Source organism: Hyaena hyaena, unplaced genomic scaffold (genome assembly GCF_003009895.1).
Source record: "Hyaena hyaena isolate Hyena2069 unplaced genomic scaffold, ASM300989v1 scaffold_1513, whole genome shotgun sequence".
Taxonomy (NCBI): Eukaryota; Metazoa; Chordata; class Mammalia; order Carnivora; family Hyaenidae; genus Hyaena; species Hyaena hyaena.
The window spans coordinates 116,985-130,662 of NW_024082146.1; the positions used below are offsets into that span (position 1 = coordinate 116,985).

The following is a 13,678-nucleotide window of genomic DNA, read 5'->3' on the forward strand; positions in this document are numbered from 1 at the left end:
GTCGAGGGGCGGGGCGAAGTGGGCTGGCCTCTCTTTGACCCCGCCCCTGAATGGATGGTTCATTCAATTGGCTATCATCTTCCCTCACTCCCAGGCCAAGCACTGTTCTCTCCGTCCCCTTCCCCCAAATTGGAGATTGGGCAATACCACACAGCCCCAGGAAATGGGGGGGAGAGCCGTTTTCATGGTCTCTGTTGGGTGAGTGGGCGGAGGCCGAGTTTTCCACCACGGCTGCACCTGGGCACTGAGAGCTGAAGAGGAAAGTGAGACTCTTACGTTGGAAGACCTTGAGTGGTGGAGAAAAGCTCCTGATGGGAAGGATGGGAGATTAGGTGGCGAGGTCCATCGCCCCCCACCCCCCCCCGCTTCAGACGCGGATCTCCGCGCCCGGTTGTGGAGCGTCGCGCGCGGGGAGGGGGCGGGTGGGGGGCGGCGGCGGCTGCTCACGGTGTTGTTCGCTCGCGCGTCGAGCACACGGTGGGTCCGGCGACCGGCGGGCGCCGCAGGCGGCGTTCCCAGTAGCCCGGTGCCTCGGCCGCTGCCCGGAGCGGATTCCACTCCGGAGCCTGTCGCTCCTGGAGGCTCTAGGTGGAGTCCTGGGAGCTGAAGGGGACCGGCGGCCGCCGCCGAAGCATGAAGAAGGGATAAGGCAGGAGCCCCCCATGATTTCACGGTGAGCGCGAGTCTCTCAGGAATTGTTTTTTGGTGGGGACAAGGTGCTGGGAGAGGAACTCTTTCTCACTGGCCAGAACGGATAGAGGTGTGTGTGGCGGCTCTTGCCCGGCAAAGGTGACGGGGATGGGCGCGCCTCCCCCGCGACGGCCCCCACCCCCATTCCCGGCTTCCCAGAGCTCCGGCCGCCCACCCGCCAGCCGCGCCGGGTGCCGAGGCGGCCGGCCGGCCGGCGCGCCTGATCTCGGTTGCAGGGACCGCCCGAGGCTGCCCGAGGCGGGGAGACTGCGGGTCTCACCTGGGGTGCCACCGCCCGAGCGCCCCTGCCCCGCCGGCCACCCCCGTGCCTCTCGCTGTGGGGGCGGCTTGCCGCACCGGGTGGCAGCGAAGCCCCCGCTCGCGCTACGTGCGGGAGGCTCTGTAAAGCCGGCTTGTGTGCGTGTTTGCAACGCGCGTCTTTATATTACGGACATAAAGGTAAAGCGAGTGCGGGGATCCCTTTCTTCCCCCGAACGGGGGTGGGGGGCGAAGCGGGGCGGTCGCCTCGGATGCCTGGTAATGGGGGAGTGCCTCGGGCAGAGTTAGGGAGCCGCTTACTCAGCTCCGTCGTCGGCGGGGCTCGCCCATTGTGCCACCCAGATAATTATTCAACTATGCAGCATCCATTGCACCTTTCCCATTTTTCTTTTCCCCTTGCTACAGCATGCCCCCTAGCTTCGGTACTCTGACGCCTTCTCTTGCTTGCACTTGGCGGATGATGAACTGGAATAATGATGAAAAGAAAGCACATCTGACCTGAACGTTCACAACCTGCCCTAGAGCCGATTAATTAACTAATCCCCAGCTAGGCTAGATACTTTAATACGACTCAGTCTAATCCTATTCTTTTCTGTGTAAGGTGTGCTTTGGCTTATAATTTAATTTTTTCTTTGGTGTTAGATTCACATATTAGTTAAGTCTTATTTCTTGTCCGGTAATTGATTTCTTGGTGATTTGTCCCACCTTCTGTTCTTAAATGTGATATATGTGATAGGTAACTTTCATCTTTCTAATTGTTGATAGTACTGTGTCATAATTACAAATGCAGTCTGTGAACTCTCAGGAACAGTTTTTTCCGTATCTAAGTTTCTGTTAGAAAGTATTTTTATTTATGGCGGATATTTAAATAAAGTGCTCTTTCAGGTTTTGAATGAGAAAAGTTTTGTATTTCTTTATTTTTCAGTAATGAAATATTTTATTGCTAATCAATCCTAGCCTTCAGTTGAATGAAAAGAAGCGTGTAATATATTAGCTGGGGTTTTAACTGCCATAATGAGCATTCCGTAATTTCTCTAAATTCTATTTTTTATTCAGTTCTTTGCAGTATCATGTATTACTTGTTACGGAATTTTTCTTACGTTTTTCCAACTTCTTTCTACAAGGATGGGCAGGTTCCAGGTTTGCATGATCTACCTAAAAGATGAAATATTTTTTTGAAAACAGAAGGAGCAACTGTTGGTTACTTGATTATTATGTTAAAAACTGTTTGCCTTTCATTATTTAAAAATAAATGATTCACTGCCAAAAATAAGTGTTTCCTTTTTTTTATTTGTAATCCTCCCCTACCAGCTTTTCTCCTTTAAGCTTGTTGCCATAACCCTCTTGATAAAACAGAATTGCACATAGGCATTGCAGAGGCAATTGATTTAAGGTACAGTAATTGTTTTATGTCCTTTGGAAGTGGCGCACATATAATATAACTTGATGGTGTAGGATCAGTTGCTTGGTTAGGAAATGACCTTGCAATTTACAAAATGGACACCTCTGTGACTTGGTTTCCTTATATGCAAATGGAGGAAATACTTATTAATGCCACTGAGAAGTATGCATAAATTCAGTAAAAATGTTTTCATAATGGTTTTAAGGAAAATTTAAATATTTTAGCTGATGGATGATGAAAATCCTTCAGTGTAAAACACAAGGAAAAAATGTCAGGATATTCCATGGCATGTCAGAGTGGCTGATTTACATTGAATTTTACTTTGGAGATGTATAGCTCTAAATTGAAAAATGTTTCTCATCCATCAAGAGTTTTTATAAATTTAATAGACATTATAGTTAGCATCTATATGTAGCTATAAATGTATAGTTTATATTGATGAAAAAAGTTACATGACTTGATAATAAACAAATAGAATCCTGAATTAAGTTTGTAAAAAAAAAAAATTTTTTTTCCAGAAAACGTTAAGGCCTTTATTGAAATATTTGTAGATAACGTGATCTAAAATACATAGTTTTGATCATTTGTAAGGTATAATATGGAGTTTTATTATTTGGGTTTCTAATTAATTGCATATTCAGACATAATGTAGTAATAATGTGTAATATTACATTTAATTGTACATTTTGCTTTATTTTCAGAATAAGTTAAGCTATCAATTTCCAAGTGTTTGGTATTCGTTTTGACAGAAATAGTATTAGTAGCTTTTGATTTCCTTATTAGAGTATTATTAACTCAGTTAATTTTTATAGCAAAAGCTACTATTATAATATTAAGTTATTAGAACTTTTACCAAAGTTGTATTTTACCAGGGCTTTGTGGGGAAGCTTTATATAGATGATAAGTTTATTGAAATGTCTTTAAAATTACTATTGTATAGTTTCTCTTTCTGAGAATGAATTTGATTGCATTTTTAATGTTTTCGCAAATGACCAGCTTAACATTCAGCTGTCATTATCTCTTGGATAAATACAGTTAATTAAAGGTTTTTCTAAGTTCCTTGAAGACAGGAACTAACCTGATGTTTATTGTCATGAATCCAAAATTGCTAGCATAGCGTTTAGCAAATAGTAGGAACTCCTTTTTGTTGTTGCTGGACAAATAAAATGAATGAGTGAAGAGTATCCATTGATTTAATGTACCAAATAGAAATTTTTAAAAATAAATTCATCAAACAGATTTTAACTCATGAAAAATAGCTTTATCTCAGGAGAAAAGAGAAAATGTTTTGGAGGTGCTTTGAACTTTATTTACCTATTCAGATAGCATTCCTTTACTGATATAGTTTTTGGAAAGAGCACTAAATACTGCATATTGTATGATGTCAACCTTTCATTTATAAAATGATTAATTTTCTTACCCCTTATAGGTCACTTCATGTTGTTTTTGTTGTTGTTTTTCCTAAATTTGATGAGTATAGAAATGTTTGATTATTTTTTACTTGCTCAGTTTTTTAGTGAAATATTTAAAAGATGTACATAAATTACATCCTGTGCTAAATGTGCCTAAATACTGAATTTTAAAAATAAATGACTTCCGAGGTGGAGTTTTTATAATGTACAGAGTCTTGTATTTTTAATTTATCACATTTAGTTTATAATTTTCAGTCTTTGTGTATTGCTCGTTCTTAATTTAGCATGAGATCTATATTTTAAAACTTGGAAAATGGTTTCGAACTTGGAACTTTCTCAAAAACTATGCTTAGTGGTTAGATTCACAGACAACCTACCAAATTCAACTCATAATATACCTAAGTTATAAGATTAGGCTAAAAATACTAGAGAATTAAAGAATTAATAATTAGGATAAATGTTATATTGAAAATACCTACACTATGTACAACAATTTTTCTTTGGGAAAATCCATTCAGAATGGATTTGGTAATGCTAGGAATACATTTCTCTTATGTTAGACATGACAACATTTTTAGGAACTTGTCCTTTAACACCCACTGGACATGAAGAGGAGGATCTTCCTCAGTTCAGTGAGCCTCACATTATATGGGGCAAGAGGTGAAATGAGAGAAACTGGAAGGAGCTAGGGTCTTCTATGTGACGTTTGACAAATCATTTTCCCTTTCAGCGTCTTTGGTTTTCTCTATTATAAAATGAGAAGGTTGACATAGTCTCTGAAATTCCTTTCAGCTACAAATAAAATTCAAAGGCACTTGAATGCTCACTGTAACCACTTTTTTTTCTGAGAGTTCACTTTTCCTTTCTAATGTTACTGCTTATATACCTCCTCTCATGGAGTCTCTTCTTTCTACATCTATCTCTGAAAAGATTATAGTCATGCTTATAATCATTTTCTGTCATGCCTATTCTCGGAAGCAAGACTTTCTAGGTTTTAAAGGAGTTTTTTGTAACGTTTGTTACTTTGTCTGCTTTTATTTTTATTCTACTTTATTTTTTAACTCCTAGCACCACCAAGAAACAGAATTAAGATACTTTGCTTTGTTCTCTTCTTTTGTTTTTTTATTGACAGTGTTTAAGTCAAGTCAAGGTAGGTTATATTTAAACTTGGGAGAGTGATCATATCTGGTGAATCTCCAGAGAAATATTTTTTGTAAGGAATATTATTGGAACTAAGGTTTTGGAGTGGGTTTATGAAGGTAAAATGATGGAATATGGCCTGGGAGTAGAGTTGTCAGGTACAGTATGAGATAGCTTACATTTTTGATAGATCTTGCAGTCTTATTTTGGGTACTCTAGAACTTTGGGCATGGGAAGAACATGAGTGTGGTGTGGTTGGACACAGAGTGAAAAATTGAGTTTATGAATTCCTTGAGAACAGAAACAGTTTCATTGGTGTTTTGCTTGGTGGTTTTGTTTTGCTTTGCTTCATTTTTGTGTTTCCAGAATTAATTCTTTAAGTTAAATGGATATTTGAGTGGATGCAGTTACTTCAGAGATTATCAGGTAACTCTCTTAGGTGGAAAGATCAGGATGCTCTGAGAATAGGGGTCATGAAACAGAGCTATGATGCTCATATATATTGGGATATTTTGTTGGTTTTTAATTCATATCTGGAGGTTAATAATATTCAAAAATAATATGCGACATGTTCTCCCAAGTGGAAAAAATTGATATTACATGTTATATATGCAAGTCACTGTATAGCCACTGTTATATTTTTAATTTTATTTAATTAATATTATAGTCATATTAGAATTTAGTGGAAGAAGAAGGTTAGTGGAAATAAACAAGTGGTTTATTCTCAGCAGAAACTCAGGTTTTCTGGGATGCGCTTTCTCTTCCCTTTTCCTCAGTAAGTTACTCTGGAGCAACCATTTCAGTAACTTGATAACAGTAATTCTGCCTGCCTGCTACTCTTCCCCTCATCTGTAATTGGTCAGTCTAGTGGTGATACCACTTGTCCTGTGCTAAACCGATTATTCACTCCACATAATGTTGAAGACCAAGTAGGTGCTAAAAGTATACAATGGAGAGCAAAACAGACATCTCCATACTCTTGGAGGTAACAGCATGGTTAGACAGATTATGAACAAATGTACATTTCTGTAATTAGAAATTGTGCTAAGTGCTGTAAAGGAAAAGAAAAGGGAACCTGATTTACCTTGGGAGACAGAGGGTTCTTTAAGGAAAAATCAGTGGAAGTTAGCTATGAGAAAAAGAAAGAGATGCAAAGAATACATGTTAAATAGTTTGGAGGTGGGAAAGAACTTGGTAGCTTCAACTAAGAATTGAAAAAAGGCCAGAGTAGATAAAGCTCAACTATATAGGGAGCAAGAGGGATTGTGGCTTAATGTAAGGTTGTAAAGGTAAATAAGACTCAGACCATATAAGGCCTTCTTAATTAAGTCTTGTTTCAGTTAGGGCTCTGAATTATATTTTAAGTGTATTGGGAAAAGCCGTGAAGGGTTTTAGTCAGGTTAGCAACTGGACCTAATCTAATCTGTCTTTTAAAACATGACTCTGGAAGATCAGTCACAGTTCTGTCCATTTTTGTTGGTGCAGTTCTAAACAGCTTCACTAAGCCAGGATGCTCAGAACTTTTCCTGAATTCTAAGTGCCCAGAGTTTTGAATAATTTGTTTTTTCTCCAGTGGCTGAAACTATAAGGCATAAAACTCAGAAACTGTTAATGGTGTTGTTTATTGTCATGTGAACTAAAACAGAGGCATCTGGAAGAAAGAATAAGAGAAGCAGATTATATAGAGTTCTGACAGTATTCACCTGTCTTTGTCCATGGTCCTGAGATTGGGTTCTAAGAGACACCTAAGTGTAATAATAATAAAAATCTTTGTAATAAGTTGTTTGTTTTTTCCCCCATAAATTAGTTGGAATTATATTTCTGGTACTTGGCAGCCAACCAACCACGTTCCATCATAGATTAATTTGTACAAGGTCACATGTCTAATAAAAATGGTAGAGGTGGAATTTGAACACAGATTTTAAAACTCTTTTTTTTTTCCTACCACCCTGTGCTAATAAAGTACCACTTATTAAGCTAATGGCTCTAATGGAATTCTAAGGAGGTAGAAGTTGGATGTGGTTGACACCTGCTAGATGATGATGGCAGCAGTGTTTTATTTTGGGTATGTTTGACAATGATACAGCTTCCCACCATTCTTTCCTCTTGAGTAATGTTAATCAGGTCTACTGTAATAAGTTAATGTTTCCATACTGACTAACTCATTTGAAAAGAAAAAGAGGTCACCTGAGTGGCTCAATCGGTTAAGCATTGGACTGTGGTTTTGGCTCAGGTCATGATCTCCCAGTTTATGAGTTCAAGCCCCAAGTTGGGCTCTACGCTGACAGTGCAGAGCTTGCTTGGGATTCGCTCTCTGGGATTCTCTCTCCCTCTCTCTTTCTGTCCCTCTCCGCCCCCAAATAAATAAGTAAAAACTTCAAAGAAAAAGCTTGCATATCACCACCAAAAATGTGAAGTCTATCAGTTTTTCACATTATGCTATGAAAGTAAGCTTTTTGAATTTCCACTCTTTATTTAGACTCCATTGTCTTATATATCTTTTGGGCTGGGATGAATTTTATACATGTGCTAGAGATGATGTCAGATAATTGTAGAAAGGTTAAGGAAAAAAGGAACAAGAGAAGCATTTTATATTTTAGCTGAGGATGAAGACTAGCAATCAAATATTTTGTTGATATATTTGGTTTCATTCATTTTCTCTGTTGATTTCCTGTTTTCAATTTTGTTAATTTTTACTCTTATTTTTTGCTGCGTCTGCTTGCTTTAGGCTTCTATGCTATTCTTATCATAGTTTCTTAAGATGGACCCTGATTACTGATTTTAGATCTTTCTCCTTTCCTAATGTATGCATTCAGTGCTCTAAATTTCCCTCTAAGCACTACTTCTGATGGATCCCACACATTTTGATAAGTGGTATTTTCATTTTCACTTCAAAGTATTTTAAAATTCCTCTTGAGATTTCTTTGACCCATGTGTTATTTAGAAGTGTGTTGTTTAATCTCCAGATATGTTGGGATTTTATAGCTATCTTTCTGCTATCACTTTCTATTTTATTTCCATTGTGGTCTGAGAGCATACATTCTTTTAAATTTTGGAGGGTGTATTTTATGACCCAGAATGTGGTCTATCTTGGTGAATAGTCTATCCGAATTTAAGAATGTGGTTTCTGCTGTTGTTGGTTGTAGTACTATATAAACGTCAATTAGCTCCAGCTGATTGATGGTGTTGTTCAGTTCAATCCTATCCTTACTAATTTTCTGCCTGTTGGATCTGTCAGTTACTTACAGAGAGGTGTTGAAGTCTCCTTAATAGTGAATCTATTTCTCCTCCCAGTTCTATCAGATTTTGCCTCACATATTTTGACGTTCTGTTGTTAGGTGTATATACATTAAGGATTGTTATGTCTTCTTGAAGAAATTACCCCTTTATATATGTAATGCCCTTCTTTATCCTTGAAAAATTCCCTTGCTCGGAAGTCTGCTTTCTCTATAGTTAATATAGCTATTCTTGCTTTCTTTTGATTAGTGCTAGCATGTCTCCGTCCTTTTACCTTTTATCTATATATATCTTTACATTTAAAGTGGTATCTTGTAGACAACACATAATTGGGTTTTTGTCATTCACTCTTAACACTCTCTTTTAATTAGTGTGTTTGAATCATTCACATTTAAAGTATCTATCATACTGTAATTTTTCTATTCATTACATTTGTTCTCCCTCCACTTTTCAGCCTTCTCTGACTATGAGTGTTTTATATGGGCCTATTTTTTCTCCTCGCCTTGTATATAGATTATACATATTTTTTAAGTGTTTTTTTAGTGATTGTCCTAGAGTTTGCAATATATATTTACAACTAATCTACGTCCACTTTTTAACACTCTGTGATTTCACAGGTATTGCAAGTGTACCTTAGACTCCTCATAATGGAATATTCCCAATTTCTCTCTCCCATCCCTTATAACATTGCTGCCATTCATTTCGCTTATCTATATACTATAACCACCTGGGACTTAGTGGCTATTACCACTTTGAACAAACAATTATCTGATATAATCAGAGAGGATTAAAAAAATAAAGATTTTTATCTTCCCTTTATCCATTCTCTGTGGCTCTTTACATAGAATGGAACTTCTGACCTTTTTCTCTAAAGAATTTTCTTCTTGCAAGGCAGGTCTACTGGTGACAAATTCCCTCAGTTTTTATTTGGCTGAGAAGAGTCTATTTCTTTCTCATTTTTGAAGGATAATTTCTCTAATAACAAAATTCTAGGTTGGTGGTTTTTTCTTTCAACACTTGAAATATTACACTCTACTCTGTCTTTTTTGCATGGTTACTGATGAGAAGTCCAATATAATTCTTATCGTTGTTTCTCTGTAAGTAAAGTGCTTTGTTTTTTTTCCCTCTGACATTTCAATGTTTTTCTCTTTGTTTTTCCCTCTGACATTTCAATGTTTTTCTCTTTGTTTTTAGTTTTCTGCAGTTTGAATGTCATATGCTTAGGTATAGATATTTTTGTATACGTCTTGCTTGATGTTTTCTGAGCTTCATGAATTTATGGTTTGGCTTCTGTCATTAATTTTGGAAAATTCTAAGGTATTCTTCACACATTTCCTCTACTCTTTTCTCTCTTCTGGTATTTCTTATGTATATGTTATGCCTTCTTTTATTTATTATTCTGCAGTTCTAAATACTCTGTTTTCTTCATTTTCTTTTCTCTTTGCATTTTAAATGTTTGGGAAGTTTCTACTGATACTTCTTCAGTCTCATTGATTTTTTCTTTAGCTGTGTCCAGCATACTGATGATCCTATCAAAAGCATTATTTATTTCTGTTACAGTGTTTTTGATCGCTAATGTTTCTTTTTTATTGATTCATAGAGTTTCCATCTCTCTGTTTATAATATCCATCAATTTGTGCATGTTGTCTACTTTTTCCATTAGAGCCCTTGGCATGGTAATCATAATCCTTGTAAATTCCAAGTCTGATGATTACAAAATCTGCTCTATATGAATTTGGTTCTGATGCTTGCTTTGTTACTTTTAAATATGCTTGTATTTCCTTTTAGCATGCCTAATACTTTTTTGTTGAGAACCAGACATGATACATAGGCTAACAGAATCTGAAGAAGGTAGGTATTTTATATGAGGTATTGTATTTCTCTGACTAGGAATTGGGCTGTGTTACTGCTTGTTGTAGCTGTAGGTGTCAGAGGTTTCACTCTCCTCTAGTGTTCTTGTTTGTTTCCCTTGTTGTCTTCGGGTTTCCCTACAAATACCTTCTTAAAGAGAGTGTGAGCCTTGCAGTTTTTCAGCCATAATCCTATTACTGTGTAGGAGTCCTGTTTTAATTTTTTTACATGTTTACTTTTTTTTGAGAGAGAGACAGACAGAAATGAGGAGGAGAGGGGCAGAGAGAGGGGGAGACACAGAATCCGAAGCTCCAGGCTCTGAGCTGTCTGCACAGAGCCGATGCAGGGTTCGAACTCATAAACCGTGAGATCATGGCCTGAGCTGAAGTCAAACACTTAACCAACTGAGCCACCCAGACACCCCTGTAGGAGTCCTGTTGATGTCGTGGTAAGCTGTGGGAAGTGGGGAGGTAGTCTATAATACTAGCTCTTTTTAAAAGGATTTTTTTTAATGTTTTATTATTTCTGAGAGAGAGGCAGTGTGAGCAGGGGAGGGTCAGAGAGAGCGGGAGATACAGAATTCGAAGCAGGCTTTGAGCTTGCTGTCAGCACAGAGCCTGAGGCGGGGCTCAAACCCATGAACCGTGAGATCATGACCTGAGCTGAAGTCGGAGGCTCAACCAACTGAGCCACTCAGGTGCCCCAATACTAGCTTTTTTTTTTTTAAGATTTTATTTTTAAGGAATCTCCACATCCAACCTGGAGCTAGCACCTACAGTCCCGAGATCAAGAGTCACATGCCCTACCAACTGAGCCAGCCAGGCAACCCTATAATCTTATGTTTAGATATCAATCTTTTACTCAGTCTGTACCTCCACAAGTGCTTCTCAATTTTCTCAATTTCTCTTCCTCTCCCCCCCATCCCTCCCCCCTCCCCCCAATCGTAGGTATGTCAGTAAGGCTAGAGTGGATAGGAACTGGGTAGTTTTCATTTCTCCCAAGTTGAACAAGGCTCTAAAGTCTTTTCCTTTGCTTGTGGAGAATTCTCTGGACTTGTTTTAAGATGGTTATTGTTTTCCTTCCTCTAGTGAAGCATGAGATTTTTCTGATTTTCCCCATGAGAACCTTGTGGGGCATAAAACCTAGGCAAGTGTAGCAGCCCCTCTCAGACTAGACCCTCTTGCCCCCCAAAAGTTTTAAACTCGCAAGCTAGTCCACAGTCAGCCTCCCACAACTTGTTTGAAGTTACCATTTAAGTGTTCATATCAGTTCCTGGCTTCTGTGCTTTCATCTTCAGTTAGTTAATTTATATTCTCTGTATTAATTGTTCTAATTTCTTGTGTGATAGTTTGTCCTCTGACCTCAGTATCTCAAGGACCAAAGATAAAGTCCATTAGCTCCCGATTTGTTCAACTTTTATTTTGTTGTGAGAGAAGAATGATGATTTCCAAATTGCATGTTGGAGTGGAACCTAGAAGTAACTGTAGATTAAAAACAACTGCATAGTATTCCACTACATGGATATAACAAAATTTATTTCACTTGTTCCCTACTGTTAGTCTTTTATATGGCAAGCCGTACTCTGGTAAAACTCTCCTTGAATAAACTGAAATTTTGATACTAATGGCTATGTTTCAGTTATATATATCTCCTCATGTAATTACCCAGAGATTAATGAGGAATTGACTGTATTTAAATCAGAAGATTGGATTTAATTCTTAGTGCTTTCACTTATGTAATATTGGACCATTTTACTTCCTATCTGTTTCCTCATTTGTAAAATGTGAATGATAACCACCACCTGGAAGAATTGTTATAAGATAAAACTGTATATTAGAAGGTATTTGTGAGCTCTAAAATACTATATAAAAGTTAGGTAACATAGGGGGTGCCTAGATGGCTCAGTAGGTTAAGCGTCCAACTTCAGCTCACTTCAGTTCAGGTCATGATCTTACCGTTCATGGGTTCGAGCCTCATGTTGGGCTCTGTACTGATGGCTCAGAGCCTGGAGCCTGCTTCAGGTTCTGTTTCCCTCCCTCTCTTTCTGCCCCTCCCCCTGCTCACACTCTGCTCCTCTCTCAAAAATAAACATTAAAAAAATATTTTTAAGTAGGTAACTTAGGTTTACTAAATTGTGATATACATTATGAGATTTAATAAATAAGCAAGCACCTTGGTAATTAACTAGCTTGAGACCAGGCTGTCCAGGACTGTGTTTTGAAAGACAATTCAATTTATTGATAATTCTAAGAAAGAAAGGACAGTTGATTCTGAGGGAGATAGCTAAGTAACACCTTAAAAAATTGATGAAATAATATGTTGATAGGATTTGATAGGGAATATTGCTTAACTTATGATAGAATACTTCAGGTTTTATGAAGATAAGGACTAAGAAAAATAAGCAAAGCCATTTTTATATAGCTCTGCTACTGGGCAGGCACTCACTGTATTTCTAAAACACTTAATAAGACTGTTAATCAGATAGAATTTAGATATTTTACTTATTCCAATATTATTTTCCAAATTACTTAGTGATTTTTGAGGTAACAGAGTTTTTAGTGACATACTCAAAAGTGTGATCTGTGGACCAGTAGTGCCAGCACCATCTGAGAGTTTGTTAGAAATGCAGAATATTAGACATTAGGTCCACTCCATATCTGCTCAATCAGAACGTACTGAATCAGTTTAACAAGATCCCTGGGTGACTGGTATATACATTAATGTTTGAAAATCACTGACCTAGTATGCATGAATCTTTTTTTTTTTAATTTTTATTATTTTTTTAATGTCTTTATTTCTGAGAGAGAGAGAGACAGCGTGAGCAGGGGAGGGTCAAGGAGAGAGGGAGACACAGAATCTGAAGCAGGCTCCAGGCTTTGAGTTGTCAGGCTGATACGGGGCTTGAACTCACGAACCGTGAGATCGTGACCTGAGCTGAAGTTGGACACTTAACTGACTGAGCCACCCAGGCACCCTGTTAGTATGCATGCATCTTGCAATATAGAAAGGCCTTTGTCAAGGTTTTCAACTACATCATATCTCTGAATGACTTATGGTTTAAAGAGAGAAGTGCATACTGGGTTAAGTGTAACTTTACCAGTATTGATAAAATTATTCTAAACAAAGGGATGCACTAATCTATTTTTAAAATCTTACACACTTAACAAAGATGAGAATAGGTTTTTTCTAAACCTGGTGATCTATAGATCAGTATTGAAATAAGGAAAGAAAGTAAGGTTAATTTTTAAACTTGTAAAAAGTGGTAATGGTTCCTTCCTGTAACTTGACTGAGAATTTAGAGTCCATTTTCCCAAAAAATTATAGCTTCTCCCTATAAAAGTAAAATTTGTAGTTTAATTACTTTTTATGGGAATAGTTCTAAAGGTATTATGCAGTCCTCTGCTTCCTTAAGAATAATATGTGGAATGTAACTAAACTTTTTCTAAATGAAAAAAGATTTCCCTATCCTCTACCAAAGCCTTATATGTATAGATGCTCTGGGATAAACTGATTAATTGACTCATTATGAAAACCTACTGTTATGGTAGTTGGTTGTAATACAAAGATGTTGGTTATTAGAGTATATAGGATTGTTTATCCATGTAACAAGTTATCCTGCATTGCTGGCCAATGTTACTGTGTTTGGTACTTTGAAGTTTATATTTCT

The 13,678-nt window shown here is 37.7% G+C and overlaps 1 protein-coding gene across 4 annotated transcripts in view; it reads left to right on the forward strand.

Moving 5' to 3' along the window:
• Positions 1–486: 486 nt before the first annotated feature.
• Positions 487–13,678, forward strand: part of WASF1 (WASP family member 1) — a 66,753-nt gene continuing 53,561 nt past the window's right edge. For 3 of the 4 annotated variants that reach the window (XM_039223968.1, XM_039223970.1, XM_039223971.1), the window contains exon 1: positions 487–673. The gene's annotated coding sequence lies outside the window, so the exon portion shown is untranslated. Of the gene's footprint in view, positions 674–1,115; positions 1,150–13,678 lie in introns of those variants that run through there. The other variant, XM_039223969.1, reaches the window with a different exon arrangement.